Here is a 17,593-nt window from a genome sequence, read left to right on the forward strand (position 1 = left end):
AGATTCAATAGTTTTTACCTTTGTACACACACACACAGACACACACACACAGACACAGATTCAATAGTTTTTACCTTTGAACTCTTGCCATGAGATAGCAATACAAACTCACCGGTCTACAAATTTGTTTACATGGCTGAACTTTGTTAGCCTCAATAGGTAATCCAATGAAGGCTGTGGACCAAACTTTTGGGCAAAGCAGTTTCCATGGCAGTTTGATTGTTTTTTTTTTAAGATGGAGTCTCGCTCTGTTGCCCAGGCTGGAGTGCAGTGGCATGATATCAGCTCACTGCAACCTCCACCTCCCAGGTTCAAACAATTCTCTGCCTCGGCCTCCAGAGTTGCTGAGATTACAGGGTGCCTGCCACCACGCCCAGCTAATTTTTGTATTTTTAGTAGAGATGGGGTTTTGCCATCTTGGCCAGGCTAGTCTTGAACTCCTGATCTTGTAATCCACCTGCCTTGACTTCACAAAGTGCTGGGATTACAGGCATAAGCCACTGTGCCTGGCCCCTTTTTTTTTTTTTTCTTCTGAGGTGGAGTCTTGCTGTCACCCAGGCTGGAGTGCAGTGGCACAGTTTTGGCTCACTGCAGCCTCTGCCCCTGGGTTCCAGCAATTCTCCTGCCTCAGCCTCCTGAGTAGCTGGGATTACAGGTGAATGCCACTATGCCCACCTAATTTTTGTATTTTTAGTAGGTGGGGTTTCGCCATGTTGGCCAGGCTGGTCTCGAACTCCTGACCTCAGGTGATCCACCCACCTTGGCCTCCCAAAGTGCTGGGATTACAGGCGTGAGCCACTGTGCCTGGTCAGCAGTTTGATTTTTAAAGGCCATACCTCCCCAGACTCCAAAGAGCACTTGGGCCAAACAGCAACCCAGAAGAACATCACCTGAAACAGACTAATCCGGCCCAGTCCTGCTTAGGTCCAGTGTGGTGGCTCATGCCTGTAATCCCAGCACGTTGGGAGGCCGAGGTGGGCGGATCACAAGGACAGGAGATTGAGATCATCCTGGCTAACATGGTGAAACCCCATCTCTACTAAAAATACAAAAAATTGCTGGGTGTGGTGGCGGGCACCTGTAGTCCCAGCTACTCGAGAGGCTGAGGCAGGAGAATGGCGTGAACCCTGGGGGGCAGAGCTTGTGGTGAGCTGAGATGGCACCACTGCACTCCAGTCTGGGTGACAGAGCAAGACTCCGTCTCAAAACAAAACAAAACAACATAAAAGCCACACGGAACTCCATCTTGCTTTCCCATTGAACAGTAAACTGAATTCCAAAGAATATTGGGGCCAAACAGTATTACAAAAGATTATCAGTTTTCTGAATTTTAATTTCCTGTGGCACACATACAAACAATCACCAAAAGACAATCCAACTGTTGCAGCAAGAAAGCAGCCCCAAGAGTGTCCCAACTGAAACAGTCGGGGTGCTTCCTCTCTTCATCGATTGGGCTTGGTCACTCTGCAAACAAAAATTTCCCAAATTAAGAAGAGCTGATCCTGCTGTCTGGCACTCACAAAGGATACTCACTTTCCCAGACACACACACAACACACAGTTACAAACAAGCTCCCAGGAGTATCCATACTGAAACAGTTGTGGTGCTTTCCTCTCTTGGTCAGTTGGGCTTGTTGAACCACAAATGGAATTTCCTTTAAAAATGTCCCAAATTGAGAGGAGCAGATCCTGCTGTTTGGGCCCACAAAGGACACTCACCTATCTTGATGCAGATGTCAGATTTCAAAGACAGTGCTTCTGAGGCAATCAGGAATGCTTCTGGAGCTGGTAGCAGAGGGTCCAGAAAGAGACGGATACTCACCTCCAGCCAAAATTGGGCTGGCGTCTGTTTAGGAGGGTTTCTAAGACTTCAGGCCTTCAGCAGCTGATCCACGAGCAATGCATTCCCTGTCAGGGAACCAAAATCTGTTACCAAAATGCCACAGGTTCAGTCTAGGTCCTGCTGCTCACCCCACAGAAAGCCAGTCACTGAGACCAGGAGTATTGCAAAAGAAGAAGGCTTTAATTGGGTGCTGCAGCCGAGGAGACTGGGGCTCAGTCTCAAATCCATCTCCATGACTGACTAGAACTAGGGGTTTAGATAGCAGGGAAGAAATGTAACAATGGATAAGAAAACAGGAACTCTGGAGGGGTAAGGAAGCAATTGTGGTGAATGAATGAGGGCCTGGAGTCTCATTGGATGCAGTGATTTGGTGAGTTTCAGTTCTTTGATACTTTCTGAGAGGTCTGGGGTTCCTTTCCTGAGGAAAGAAGCATATAAAGTTTCAAGCTTTAAGACCAGAAGGGTCAATTTCTGTGTTTATCCTAAAAACTGCCTATGGGACTGTTGGGTCAGTTTCATGACCCTGGCTGGTGGAAACAGGATCTCAAGGAGTCCTGACAGTGTACCTGAGGCATCAGATTAGTCTTATATGTTTAAGGGAGACAAGAACTACAGCAAATACCTAAATCAATATGTGGAAAACACACATGGGTTAGGTCCAAAAAGGTGGCATGTCTGGAAGAGGAGGCTTACAGGTTATAGGTGGATTCAGGGACTCTGTAATTTGCAGTTGGTTAAAGGCTCTTTCTAAAACTAGGAGTCAGCACAACGTTTTAAGTTAAGGATGCTACGTAGCGAGATTGATGGTCTGCAGGTGTGGCCTATTGGGGAAAACCCCACCCCCGATATTTATCATGGGTTCTTTTCTATTCCCTAAGCATCTCGGCTGGTTTGAGAAATAAAGGGAAAGAGTACAAGAGATAGAAATTTTAAAGCTGAGTGTCTGGGGGAGACATCACATGTAAAAACCAGCAAGTTTTTATCAGCGATTTTCAAAAGGGGAGGGAGTGCATGAATAGGGTGTGGGTCACAGAGAGCACATACTTCACAAGGTTATAAAATATCACGAAGCAAGTGGAGGCAGGGCAAGATCACAGGACCACAGGATGGGGCGAAATTAAAATTGCTAATGAAGTTTCGGACACTCATTGTTATTGATAACATCTTATCAGGGTTTGAGAGCAGGCAGGGTTTGAGAGCAGACAACCTGTCCGACCAGAATTTATTAGGTAGGAATTTCCTCGTCCTAATAAGCCTGGGAGCACTACAGGAGACCGGGGCTTATTTCATCCCTTCAGCTTGAACCGTAAAAGGCGGTCACCTTAAGGGGGCCGTCTATAGACCTACCCTCAGGGTGCATTCTCTTTCTCAGGCATGTTCTTTGCTGAGGAAAAGAATTCAGGGATATTTCTCCTATTTGCATTTGAAAGACGAGAAATATGACTCTGTTCCATCCGGCTCACCGGCAGTCAGTTCAAGGTTAACTCCCTTGTTCCCTGAACATCACTGTTATCCTGTTCTTTTTTCAAGATGCCCAGATTTCATATTGTTCAAACACACATACTCTACAAACAATTTGTGCAGTTAATGCAATCATCACAGGGTCCTGAGGTGACATTCATCCTCCTCAGTTTACGAAGATGATGGGATTAAGAGATTAAAGTAAAGACAGGCATAGGAAATCACAAAGGTATTGATTGGGGAAGTGGTAAGTGTCCATGAAATCTTCACTTTATGTTCAGAGATTGCAGTAAAGACAGGTGTAAGAAATTATAAAAGTATTAATTTGAGGAACTAATAAATGTCCATGAAATCCTCACAATTTATGTTCTGCTGCGGCTTCAGCTGGTCTGTCTGTTCAGGGTCCCTGACTTCCCGCAGCAGTGGCCTTGCCATGCTTAGCCTTAGGTTCTGTTTATAATTGAGTATCTTATTGCCATAAAGCGTCTGTTTTGTCAGCCTTCTTGTCTCTATTTTATCATTAGTGCTGGTCAGTTGTGTCTAAACTCCAAAAGGGAGGGGTTATAGCAAGGTATGTGTGACTTTCCTTCCTGCTATGGCCAAGCATGCAGTTTTTCAGGTTTTTCTGGGGTCCCCTTGGCCAAGAGGGGGTCCATTCAGTCTGTTCAGGGGGTTTGGGATCTTATTTTTTGTCTGCAGTGAAATCACACAATGTGTAGCCTTTTGAGTCTGGCGTCTGACATTTAGCATCGTGCATTTGAGATTCATCTCTTTGTTCCGGGAATTTGTTCCTTTTTATTGCTTAACACATTTTCATTGTGTGGAGCTACCATAGTTTATTCTCCTGATGAAGGACATTTGAGTTGTTTCCAGCGTTTGGCAATTATGAATAATCACATTGTTAAAAACTTAAGCCAAATTAAATTTAAAGGAGTTTAATTGAGCAATGAACGATTCATGAATCGGGCAGCCCCCAGAATGACAGCAGATTCAGAGAGACTCCAGCACAGCCACGTGGTGGAGGAAAATGTATAGACAGCAAAAGGAAGGTGGAATACAGAAAACAAAAGTGAGGTACAGAAACAGCTGCATTGGTTGCAGCTCAGTGTTCGCCTTATTTGAACGTGGTTTGAACAGTGGCTACATTTGATTGGCCAAAACTCAGTGATTGGTGCAGGTGTGGGCTATGATCAGTTTACACCTCCTCTTGTTATAGTTCATGATGTGCAGAAAAACCTTTCCGCCAAACTGAAATATGTAAGGAGGCAACTTTAGGCTGAACTTGGTTTAACACCATTATAGACATATACATTTAGTCATTTTTGTACATGTCAATGTGAAGCATAGGTCTCCGTGTCACTTGGGTAGATACTTGGGAGTGGGACTGTGGGGTCATGTGGTGACTGCTTAACCAAGTGGCTGTTGTCAACCTAAAAGAAGAGACTGAGGCAAGATTTAATGTAAGTAGAGTTTCGAGGACTGCAAGGTTTGAGGACTGCAGCCAGAGAGAAATAAATTAAAGTTGCCCTGAATACATGCTCCAATTAGCAGCCGTTACAAGTGAAGTTTTAAAGGAAAAAAGAAGGGGAAGTTCTTAAGTTATCTACCAAGAATTTACATTCGTTCATTAAAATCACAGGAGCTATTGACTGGATGTTGTTTTTTGTATCAGAAATCCTACATACGTGAAGACAATAGGTGAGGGTCACATTGTGGAACTTGTGATAACATTTTGGGTAACTTATCAGCAAATCTGGAAACTATAGGTAAAGAAAGGAAAAACAAAATGCCTTGAAACGGTTACCCTGGGCTTGGCTGCAGGGTCAGGGTGGGGGCCTGACTGAGGCCTCTTGCTGGTCTCTCTGGGCCTCATCACTTTAGCCAACCTCACATTCCTCAGGCTGCCATGAGATATCGGGAGAACCCGCTCCCGATGTTTAACGTGGGTTCTTTTCTATTTCCTGAGTATCTCGGCTGGGTTGAGAAATAAAGGGAAAGAGCACAAGAGAGAGAAATTAAAGCTGGGTGTCCGGGGGAGACATCACATGTCGGCAGGATCCGTGATGCTCCCCGAGCCGTAAAACCAGCAAGTTTTTATTACTGATTTTCAAAAGGGGAGGGAGTGCACGAATAGGGTGTGGTCACAGAGATCACATACTTCACAAGGTAATACAATGTCACAAAGCAAATGGCGACAGGGCAAGATCACAGGACAACGAGGGGTCCCAGAAGCAGAACCACGGGGTCCAGGTTGTAGCCCCCTTGACCTCAACACTAATCATGGGGACTCTTTTCTTGCTGCTGCCTCCTTGCCCGTGGCCCCCTTTTCTTGCTCTACCCCCAAGTTTTTCCTGGCCCACCTGATCCAGTGACTTACGCCTCCTCAGGGGCTCTCTGAAGCTCCTGGGATGAATGTGCAGCCCCCTTGCTATGCCCACCAGGCCCTCCAGACCTGCCAGGTACCTGCCCATGGCCCAACCTCACCTATCACTTCTCTCCACCTCCACCCCACTGAGCCACCCCAAAGGCTCTTCTGGAAACAGTCCCACTGCCCAACTCCCTTGCAGAGCAAAACCAGCCTGAGCACGCTTTCCTTCATTTCATTTTCTACCCCTTCTTCCAGGCTGCAAGCTGCCGGTGGGCAGGGGCCTCATGAAGCCGCACATCCCCAAGCGCCCAGCCTGGGGTTGCAGCTGGAGATGCTCAGGCGGGTGTGTTGTATGGGTGGTGTATTAGGCCGTTCTCACGTTGCTGCAAAGAAATACCCGAGGCTGGGTAATTTATAAAGAAAAGAGGTGTAATTGGCTCATGGTTCTGCAGGCTGTACAGGAAGCATGGCTGGGATGGCCGCAGGAAGCTTCCAGTCATGGTGGAAGGTGAACGGGGAGCAGGCACATCATGTGGTGGGAGCAGGAGCAAGTGGGGACGGAGATGCCACATGTTTTTAAACAAGCGGATCTCGCGAGAATGCCCTATCATGAGGGCAGCACCAAGGGGATGGGGCTAAACCATTCATGAAGGAGCCACCCCTGTGATACAGTCACCTCCCACCAGGCCCCACCTGCAACACTGGGGATTACAATTTGACATGAGATTTGGGTGGGGACACAGATCCCAACTACATCAGGTGGAGACGAGATGGGAGTTTCATAGATGAAAATGCGGGCCCCAGGGGGGGAAGCATCCCTGCCACCCACTGTTGCAGGCCTCAGTGCCTTTTCCTGTGCTGTCTCCTCTGCCCACTGGGCCCTCCAGGCATCCTTCAATGCCATCTCAGGAAGGCGCGCCTCCCCTGGGCAGCAGGCCCCTGACTGTGCTCCCTGCCCTGGGCTCCGGGCAGTGGCCCCTCACTGGTGGTTTTGTGAGGCCCTCCTGGATGCCTTCTTCCTCTCCTGCACTGTGGTCTCCACTGCCCACATGCAAAGGCCTGGGAGATGCTGGGTTCCCGGAAGCGAGGATTGGCTCCCTTTCTTCCTCTGTCCCCCTCTTTCTCCTTCCCTTTCCTCCTCCCCTCCTCCCCTCTTCCCTTTGGCCTCCTCTCCTGCTCTTGCCTCCTTCCTCCTCTTCCTTTGCTCTGTCTCCTCCTCCTCCTCCTCCTGCTGCTTCTTGGATCATACCTGACCTGCTGCCTGCACACTTCGTCCCCACCCACTGCTGCCCCAGCGTGTCGGGGTGTTTGGGCTGGGTTCCCTGAATTGAACCCACACCTGGCGTCTCTGACATGCTTTCACCATGAGACCTCCATCATGTCCTCACCTCAGAGGCCACCGAGACCTCCCTGGCCGCCCCCTTGCCCCTCCATGTGCTCTCTGGAGTGCCCTCCTTCCTGTCCCTCGGGAGAGCTGGTCCGCCTCAGCCCCTGGGCAGCACAGCCTAAGCCTCCAGAGATGTTGACTGGGTGAATGCATGCATTTCTTGGGAAAGTTTTCTTTTTTGGGATTTCTTTTGATGTTACAAGCCTGATCACAGCATGCAGCTGGGTCGTGCCATCTCTCCTCGGCCTATTGCACTTCCTTGGCAGGGGCTGTACAAAGCGGACCAGCGGTTTGGGCCAGGCGTTGAGACCTACCCTGACGGCAGCCAGGACGTGGGGCTGTGGTTCCGGGAGCAACTCATCAAGCTGTGCACCCAGATCCCCAGTGGCTTCTCCCTCCTCAGCTACCCTGAGTTCTCCGGCTTCCTCACCTACAGCCCTGCCAGGATCAGCCTCTCAGAAGAGGAGCAAACAGAGTGGGGACTGCAGGAGGAACAGGACCCCTTTTTCTATGAGTATAAGCGGTTTCTTCTGAATGACAACCTAATGCTGCCTCCAGAAACGTATGTCTACTCGACTGACTGTGACCACCTGCCCATGACAAGCTCTTTCCACAAAGAGCTGGACACCTGCATCTTCCTCAATGAAATTCCTCCGTTCGTTGACGATGGAGAACCCTGGTTCATAATCAATGAGACCCCTTTGTTGATCAAAATCCAGAAGCAAACTTACAAGTTCAGGTGACCAGTCTGCTACTGCTCCTCCCCCAGGGCCCTGCACTGTGCAGGCTGCCCCTAGGCAGGTTCCTGAGGCCCCCAGCCAGCTGCCACTGAGGGTGCTCCCTCAGGGTAACCTAAACACGCTCCTCCCATTAAGTGACTGATGTGGGCCATAATGAAGGGAGGGAAAGCCCCTGCTGGCTCGAGCTGGGAGACAGGCTGGGCCCTGGGGCTCTGGACGTCTGTGCAGGGGAATGAGGGTCTCAGGATCCCACCTGCCCACTCTTGGGGACAGGAGTGATCAGGAGGTGGATTAGTGAACATGCAGCCAGGGGAGTCCCAAGGCTGGTGTGGAACCTGGGGCAGATGTGGCTGGGGAGAAGCTTCTGAGTCCATGGAGCTGCAGGTGAGTCCTGGCCCTGGGCCCTGTGCATTTCCCCTTGTGCAGGCCGTAGCTAGTGCCCTGCCCCGACGATTGCGTCAGCGCCTAGGTGTTCCATGGGCCAAGTCTCCTCTCAGGGTTGGCATGGAGAGCAGGGTTTGTTGTTACTGTTATGTGGTGGTAAGGGATCTGCCTGAGAGCCAAGGGTGGGAGCACAGGGCAGTAGTGGTGTTGGGGCCCACCCAGGCCTTCGACTTGTCCAAGGATGGCATGAAAAGATGCTCTGCTCTGTTGGTCTTCCAAAAACCCTCCTACCCTACCCAGCGCCCCAGGAAAGTCAGCCACCACCTAAGGAAAAGTGTTTAATTTTTTTTGGTGGGGGGGCACAGAGTCTCACTCTGTCACCCAGGCTGGAGTGCAGTGGTGCAATCTTGGTTCACTGCAACCTCCGGCTCCTGGGTTCAAGCAGTTCTTTGCCTCAGCCTCCAGAGTAGCTGGGATTACAGGCGCCCACCGCCACATCCAGGTAATTTTTGTATTTTTAGTAGAGATGGACTTTCACCATATTGGCCAGGCTGGTCTTGAACTCCTAACCTCATGGTCCACCCTCCTTGGCCTCCCAAAGTGTTGGGATTATATGTGTGAGCCACTCTGCCCGGCCGAAGTGTTTAATTTTTAGAAGTTAAAATATTCAAGAACACTTTAATTCCTTTCCTAAATATTGACCTCAGATGTCACTAAACTTTCAGAATGCATATTTTCTGAGAATAAGTGGCTGCTTTTTCATTTATCAATCCATCCACCCACCCAATCACCCACCCACCTACCATCCAATCCACCCATGCAACATCCATTCATTCAAGCATCTGTTCATCTACCCACACACCCATCCATTCATCCGTCAGTTCATGCATGCAATATCCATTCATCCAGCCATCCATTCATCTACCCACCCACCTGCCCATTCATCCACCCACCCACCCATTCAGTCATCCATCAATACACCCATGCAGCATCCATTCATCCAGCCATCCATTCATCTATCCACCCACCTACCCATTCACCCACCCACCCATCCATTCATCTATCAGTCCACCCACACACCTACTCATTCATCCACCCACTTACCTATCCATTCATCCATCAATTCATGCATGCAATATCCATTCATACAGCCATCCATTCATCTACCCACCCACCTACCCATTTGTCCACCCACCTACCAGTCCAGTCATCCATCAATTCACCCTTGCAACATCCATTCATCCAGCCATCCATTTGTCTATCCACCCACCTACCCATTAATTCACCCACTCACCCACCTTTCCATCCATTCATCCATCAGTATACTCATGCAACATTCATCCACCCACCCACCCCTTCATCCATCAATCCACCCATGGAACATCCATTCATCTAGCCATCCTTTCATCTACCCATCTACCTACCCATTCATCCACCCACCCACCCATGCAACATCCATTCATCCAACCATCCATTCATCTACCCACCTACCTACCCATTCATTCACTCACCTACCCATCTATCCATCCATCAATCTATTCATGCATCCACCTACCCACCCATCCATTCATCTTTATCAATCCACCAATGCAGCACCCATTCATCCACCCACCCACTCATCCATCTATTCATCCACCCGCCCATCCATCCACCCTCCCACCTACCCATTCATCCATCTTCCCACCCACCCGTCCATTCATCCACTCACCCACCCATTCATCCATCAATTCACTCATGCAACATACATCCACCTACCCAACCATCCATCCATCCATCATGCAAACATCAACTGGGCTTGTAATTGTTGACAGTTACAACTGGTCTTCCTGTGTGGACCAGGCTTGTACAGGGTGAGTTACAAGATAAGGCAGGGAGTGGGCAAGAGAGATAGAGCCTGGGCATCCCCCAAGAGACCCTGAGCTCCACCACAGATGCCAAGTGATATGTGTTCTTTACTCGTCACTTGCATAGCAGCCTGGGGCCCCGAGACCTGCCCTGCCAGCACTGTGTAGGCAGAAGACTGTTAGGTACAGAAGCAACTGTAATGCACAGGTTCTTTATTGTGAAAAGAGGTTGTGTACACACCAGGAGGCATCAGTGTTGTGTGGTAAGCCATGAAATATGCGTGTTGTCTACTCAGACAAAAGTGTACGAGCAGAGGGTGGAATGTGGGTGTTGGTACTGAGACTGGACCCACATGTATGTTGGCCTCCTTTCTACCCAGCACCTTTGCTGTTACAGCCCATTTCTTAGCAAACACCCAGTGACCCAGATGAATGAGAGATGCATGGGTGTACTCGCAGCCAGCACATTCCTGCTGGGACAGACATGTAGCCCAAGCATCTTGACGTCCAGGTGGCATGTCCACACCGCCATGTGCAACCTAGTGGATCATGAGCAGCTGGGGGTGCAGCTGCCAGCACTCAGGATGCCTGAGGAGTGAACAGTGGGGGGCTGAGCCACAAGAAGGGGAGGCATTGGAGGGAGGTGGCCCAGCTGGACCCTTTCTTGTGGGAGGTGCAGAACCTGGTCTAGGACCACTGAAAGTTGTTGTGTTGCCAGGAACAAGCCGGCTCACACCAGCTGGAACATGGGCGCCATCCTGGAGGGGAAGCGCAGTGGCTTTGCACTCTGCGGGCCCAAAGAGCGGCTTTCCACGGAGATGATCCTAAAGGCTGAGGAAGGGAACCACGACTGGATTTGTGGGATCCTGAAGGACAACTTTGCTAGTGCCGACGTGGCGGACGCAAAAGGCTACACTGTGCTCGCTGCGGCTGCTGTAAGTCCCCAACCCTCCTGGCTGGTGCCCGCAGGAGCTTAGCTGTAAGGGTCACACATGTGGGTGGCCCTCTGTGGCCCCCTCTGCAGGAGCAGAGCTGAGGTACATGGGGATACTGATGTGTCCATACCTCTGCCTCACCGTTCAGCAGAAACCCCCTCAGCTGAGTGTGACACTTATGGTCTTGTGGAGAAGGGTTTGGGGCAGAGTGCCCATTCCATTCCTCTGTCCCACACTTGTCCCTTTGCTAAGCTCCCGAATGAGCACCGGTTCCTGCCCTGCCATGGGGTGGCCTCATGAGGGCATCAGGACGCCCAGTGACCCTTCCCAGGCGCATCCTCCTGAGTCCCGCCTCATCTCCCTCCAGACTCACTGCCACAACGACATTGTCAACCTTCTCCTGGACTGTGGGGCCGACGTGAACAAGTGCTCAGATGAGGGTCTCACGGCGCTCAGCATGTGTTTCCTCGTCTACTACCCTGCCCAGTCCTTCAAGCCCAATGTTGCTGAACGGACCATGCCCGAGCCCCAGGTCAGCCCCCGGTGGTCACCGCACCACCAACTGTCCCCTGTTGTCTTCTCTGTCTCTCTAAGTGTCCACCGAGCCTCCTCCGTCCTCCTGTGTGCACCAGGCTTGTACAGGGTGAGTTATAAGATAAGGCAGGGAGTGGGCAAGAGAGATAGAGCCTGGGTATCCCTTAACGGAGCCTGAGCTCCACCACAGTTGCCAAGTGATTATGTGTTCTTTATGCGTCACTTGCATAGCAGCCTGGGGCCCCGAGACCTGCCCTGCCAGCACTGTGCAGGAAAGGGTACTGTGGAGGGAGAGTGGGCATCCATGACAACGCCCCCAAGATGGGGCTGAGAATCTGCATGCCTAACAGTTTCCTGGCAGTACCGATGTTACTGAAACACCAGGGGTTCAGTCTCAGTCCTGCTGCTCGCTGCACAGAAAGCCAATCACTGAGACACCAAGTATTGCCAAGGAAGAAGGCTTTAATCGGGTGCTGCAGCCAGGGAGATGGGAACTCAGTCTCAAGTCCATCTCCCTGACTGACTAACACCGGGAGTTTAGGTAGCAGGAGAGAAATGTAACAATGTGTAAGAAAACAGGAACTAGGACAAGGCAAGGAGACATCTGGTGTGGTGATCTGGTGGGTTTCAGCTCTCTGATGCTTCCTGAAGGTCCTTTCCTGAGGAAGGAACTCAGATAAAACAAATACGAGTTTCAAGCTTTAACAGAAGAGTCGATTTCTATGTTTATCCAAAAACAACTATCTGTGGGACTCTTGGGCTGGTTTCAACGATGCCTCTGGTCCAGGGGCCACACTTTGGGAACCATGGCTCAAAACACAAGCAGATCAAGGGCAGTGCCATGTGACAGAAATAAAACGTGTAATTGAAATTTGGGAGGTAGCCACGTGAAAAAGTAAAACAGGTGAAATTAATTTTAATATATTTAATTTAGCCTAATGTATTCAAAATCCAATCATGTTGGTGTATGATCAATAAGCAGCATCATTAAGGTATTTGCCTTCATTTTCCAACCTCTCCTTCACTCCTAAGCACCTGGATGTGGACGGGCCACATTTTGTGAGCTCAGCAGCCAGGTATAGGGCCATGCAGCCTGGGGTGTGGCCTGGTCAGGTGCAGGCTTCTGTGCGATACCTTCACAGGGTTTTTTTCCCCTCTTTGAGGGTTTGGGGAAAGCTGCCCTGGTCTTTTCAGCCTAGGTGCTTTGAAGACAGCTCTAGGCCATGGGCATTGGTCCTTGCTGAAGAAGGTCCTAGAATGAGGTTGTCACTCCAATTTCTTCTAATGACACTTTTTTGGTTCTTTCCAAAGGAACCTCCAAAATTCCCAGTTGTTCCAATCCTTTCATCATCATTCATGGACACAAACCTGGAGTCTCTGTACAGTGAGGTGAACGTGGCTTTCCAGGGTAGCTGTGAGCTGAGGCCACCGCCAACACCACCGCCACTGCCACACATCTTGGGCAGCCAGGAGGGCGGCAACTCTCAGGACATTGGGCAGCCTGGGGAGTCCGTGGAACACAGGAGCAGCTCTCTGAAGGGGGACTCCCCGTTGGTGAAGGGCAGCCTTGGCCATGTGGAAAGTGGGCTCGAGGACATACTGGGAAACACAGACCGGGGCACTCTGTGCAGCACTGAGACGAACTTTGAGTCCAACATGTGTGTGTGCAACTTCTCCATCGAGCTCTCACAGGCCATGCTGGAGAGGAGCGCCCAGTCCCACAGCTTGCTGAAGATGGCCTCGCCCTCACTCTGCACCAGCAGCTTCGACAAAGGGACCATGCGGAGGATGGCGCTGTCCATGATCGAGTAGGTCCTGGTGCCAGGGGGCAGGGGTGGAGGGCCACCATCAGGGCTGAATCCTATGCACAGCAGACCCATGTCTCTTCCGTGTGCCAGCGGGAGACGTTGTGTCTGGAGATATGTGTCTGAATGTGTGAGCATCCCTGTGTTGGTGCCTCCACGCCATGGCCGAGCCTGTGGGGGTGCTACAGTGACGGACTGTTTTCAGTGCCACCCCAGCCCTGCTTTGGCCTTTGGCACTGGCCTGAAGTGTCTCTGTGGGAGCCTCAGCAGGGGCCACAGTCCAGGGGTCCTATCCTAGCCATGGTGCATGTGAGTGACACCTGCCTGGGCAGCCCACATATTCCTACTGCCCACCCTGTCTATACCAGTGTGTCTCAAAATGTGGTCCATGCACCCCTGGGGGGTCCAAGACCCTTTCAGGGAGTCTGTGGGGTCAAAACGATTCTCTTGATAACCCTGAGACTCTGTTAGCCTTCTCCTTGTGTTGACATTGGTGAATGGTATGAAGACAGGGAAATGTAGACCACCAACCCCCAGCCTGCAAGGCAGCAGTGCCCAGCCTGCATGGGGGCATGGTATTCCTTCACCGCGATGTGCACTTGGGGGGATGCCTGTCTCACTGAAGAATGCCTTTGACAAAGCAGAAAAGCAATGACGAATTGCATTAAATCTTGCTCCTTGAGTATACACCCCTCGAATATTCTGGATCAGAAAACACGGGAAGGACACTGATGTGCATCTGCCATAGACCAAGGCACACCGCTTCTGTGCAAGAAGCGCTTCCCCCAGGGCCAGAGTAGCAAATAGAATGTGGTGTCTTCCTTAACCTCCTGCCCCATTTTTGATCAGAAGAATGACCACTGGTATGTGGCTGTTCATTCTCCTGAACACAGCCTGCCGCTTTAAGGAAAACATATGACACTATTTGTTGCTGGTGAAATTTACATTTTCAAGTGAAAAGCAGAATTTTGGACACTTGTATCCACCACCAAGACCTTCATAGCTTCCTTTGAGACGTGGGTATTCAGAGGTTTTTCGGGTGAGATGGCATAGCAGAACTTGGCCACACAGCCAAGTTCTGATGTCGAACCATCGCCAGGTGGATGAAGATCCATTGACAGTGAGAGATGGGCCCATGGGCTTCAGTGCAACCAGGTGTGGAAGGCTGGTTGATGAGTGTCCAGCTCCACCGGGTAGCTAGCTCACCGCCCCCAGCCTGGGTAGTTCAAACAGGAAGACCATGATGATCAGAAAGGCTGCTCAAATACTCCTTCATCCAGCCGCATACCTGGGGGAAGCTGGGTCTCCACTCACTTCCACCAAGGCTGCAGCAGAGCAGATAGGGGAATCCAGCAAAGGTGGAAAACAGTGCCACCCTTCTCCCTAACTGGTTTTGCTTTGTAAAATAACTTTTTGTGACACTATTACTTATTGGTAACATGCAGTGGGTTTGTTATGGTTAACAAGTTGGTGAGCGGTTATTGAGAGGTGAAGCTAGCCGAGCTTCTGGGTTGGGCGGGGCCTTGGAGAGCTTTTATGTCTAGCTAAAGGATTGTAAATGCACCAATCAGCGCTCTGTGTCTAGCTAAAGGATTCTAACGTGCCAATCGGCACTCTGTAAAATTGCACCAATCAGCACTGTTTCTAGCTAAAGAAATGTAAATGCACCAATCAGCACTCTGTGAAATGGACCAATCAGTGCTCTGTAAAATGGACCAATCAGCAGGATGTGGCCAGGGCCAAATAAGCAAATAAAAGCTGGCCACAGTCAACCCCCCTCGCCGCCCTCTTTTCCCCAGCCAGTAGCGGCAACCTCCTTAGGTCACGTTGCACGCTGTGGAAGCTTTTTTCTTTGAACAATAAATTTTGCTGTTTGGGTCTGCACCACCTTTAAGAGCTGTAACACTCGCTGTGAAGGTCTAGGCTTTATTGTTGAAGTCAGTGAGACCATGAACTCATGGAAAGGAAGAAACTGGACACATCTGAAGGAACAAACTCCAGACCCACCATCTTTAAGAGCTGTAACACTCACGGCAGGTCTGCGGCTCCATTCTTGAAGTCAGCAGGACCAAGTACCCACCAGAAGGAATGCATTCTGGACACATTTTGACAGTTTTTGAGCTTTACCTAGTAGTGACAGACGAGGAGAGCCAGCACCCACATGAACACAGTTCTGCGGGCTTCAGAGTGGTAAGGGTCTGGATAGGGGTGTGGACACTGGGGGCTGCTGCTCAAGGCCAATCTAGTTCCCGCAGCAATGATTCTGTGCCTGCTGCAGGGTCAGCGAGCTTGGCTGGGTCCTACACCTGCCCTGCACGCACGGTCATTCCCGCTGCCACCTGGGCCCCCTACCCCCAGCCCCTTCCTCCTCCCTTGAGCTTCTCCCTCAGCCCTGCATGGCTGCACAATCCCCACCCACCTGGCCCCAGCCTCTCCTGAGGCGCAAGTACTCTCCGGAGGCACAGCTTCCCCCTGAGCTGGCCAGCCTTTTGCTCAGTGACCCTTCAGAGGTGTGTGTGCCTGTGTGTTTGTGTCTTTGTGGCGTGAGTGGTGTGTGTGGTTTGAGTGTGTGGTGTGCTGTGTGTGTACTGTGGTGTGTGTGCTCTGTGTGGCTTGTGTGTGGTGTGCTGTGTGGTTGGTGTATGTGTGCTGTGTATACTGTGGTGTGTGTGCTCTGGTGTGGCTTGTGTGTGGTGTGCTGTGTGTGGTTGTGTGGTGTGTGTGTGCTCTGGCGTGGCTTGTGTGTGGGGTTGTGTGCTGTGTGGTTGTGTGCTGTGAATGTGCTGTGTGGTGTGCTGTGTGTGCCGTGTGTGTGGTGTGCGCTCTGGTGTGGCTTGTGTAGTTGTGTGGTGTGTCTCCGTGTATGTGTGTGTTGTAGGTGTGCGCTGTGTGGTGTGGTGGGTGTGTGTGTGGTTGTGGCACACACATACTCCCTACAAGCCCCTGCCCAGTCTCGTTGCTGGCATAGCCCCGTCCTGGGCGCAGTGCAGGTGCCTGCCCTCCAGGGGCCCACAAGTGTGCCCTCTTTTTCAGGCGGAGGAAGCGCTGGCAGACCATTAAGCTGCTGCTGCGCCGAGGCGCGGATCCCAACTTGTGCCGCGTGCCCATGCAGGTCCTGTTCCTCGCGGTGAAGGCCGGGGACGTGGATGGGGTGAGGCTGCTGCTGGAGCACGGGGCGAGGACCGACATCTGCTTTCCCCCGCAGGTAGGAGCCTCTGCGGGCGGGCGCCGGGATGAGCTCAGACTCTCGGGCACGGGCCGGGCAGCTCCTCGCTCCACCTCGGCGCGGAAGAGCGGGGTGGGCTCTTGCAGGCGACCACTGGGCTGTGTTGGTGATGGGGCGCCGGAGTGGGGGATCCCACAGCCCGCTGTTCCTCCCATGTCCCCAGACAGGATTTGGATGCTGTGCTAGTTTCTAGAGTATTTCGCGATCTGTATAATGTTTTCCCAGTGTTGAAGCAAACTCAGGGGAAGCGCGTCCTGAAGTCCCCTTGGAAAGGGGAGACTTGTGTTCAGGAGGAGGCGGGCCCCCTTTCACCCCAGGCTCAGCATCACAAGGACACCAGCAGCGGAGGCAAAGGGTTTTGGTGCTGAGATTTTATCTTGACCACAACAGATCCAGCCGGCAAAATATTTAGCTGAGAAAAAAATCTTTGAAGGGGAGTCTGATTTTATATTTTCTTTCTTAAGAAGTGGGAGTCCTGTGCCTGCTAAGAGACACAGCCTGTGCCTTTCCCAGAGGATGGCGTCCCCCTCTGAGGCCACGCCCACCCGTGAGCAAGCAGCTTCACAGGGCATTTTGCTCTGGAATAAATTAGCCTGCTAGTTCTTCGAAGAAAGTTTAGTGTTTCTGCTGAGTTTCACTGGGGACTCAGGGCTTTATGGGCTTTGCTCGTTCAAACGACTCTCCTTTTCCCACCTGTCCCCCTGGGCAGTGGGCATCCCCGTGCCTGGCCCCAGATTCCCGCAGCCTTCCCCGCAGCACAGCTACTGGAAGGGCTTCCTTCCTGGATTTCCACTGCTCTGGAATGGAATCAGTCACTGCCCACGACTGCGTCTCCTCTCAGAGGCATCTGGAGTGAGGCCAGGCTTCCCTTGCAGCTCTGTCAGTCCATGAGGGCCTCGTTAGGCTGCACAGGGGACAGGGCGAGATGGAGGTATGGCGGCAAGCGTGGGCTCACTGTGGCGTTTCCTGTTCACTTTAACATGACATTGTCTGTTGTGTTTCATCCCTTTGCCTGAACCCTTGTTGTTGTTCTTTCTCTCTGTGTTTTGAAGGGCCCTACAGTCATT

General features: G+C 51.3%; 1 protein-coding gene across 1 annotated transcript in view; it reads left to right on the forward strand.

Moving 5' to 3' along the window:
• Positions 1 to 11,069: 11,069 nt before the first annotated feature.
• The window catches only part of COPS9 (COP9 signalosome subunit 9), a 394,021-nt gene continuing 387,497 nt past the window's right edge, over positions 11,070 to 17,593 (forward strand). Inside the window, exon 1 of the mRNA XM_050751489.1 lies at positions 11,070 to 11,073. The gene's annotated coding sequence lies outside the window, so the exon portion shown is untranslated. The remainder of the gene's footprint in view (positions 11,074 to 17,593) is intronic.

The sequence above is a fragment of the Macaca thibetana genome, chromosome 12 (assembly GCF_024542745.1).
Source record: "Macaca thibetana thibetana isolate TM-01 chromosome 12, ASM2454274v1, whole genome shotgun sequence".
Taxonomy (NCBI): Eukaryota; Metazoa; Chordata; class Mammalia; order Primates; family Cercopithecidae; genus Macaca; species Macaca thibetana.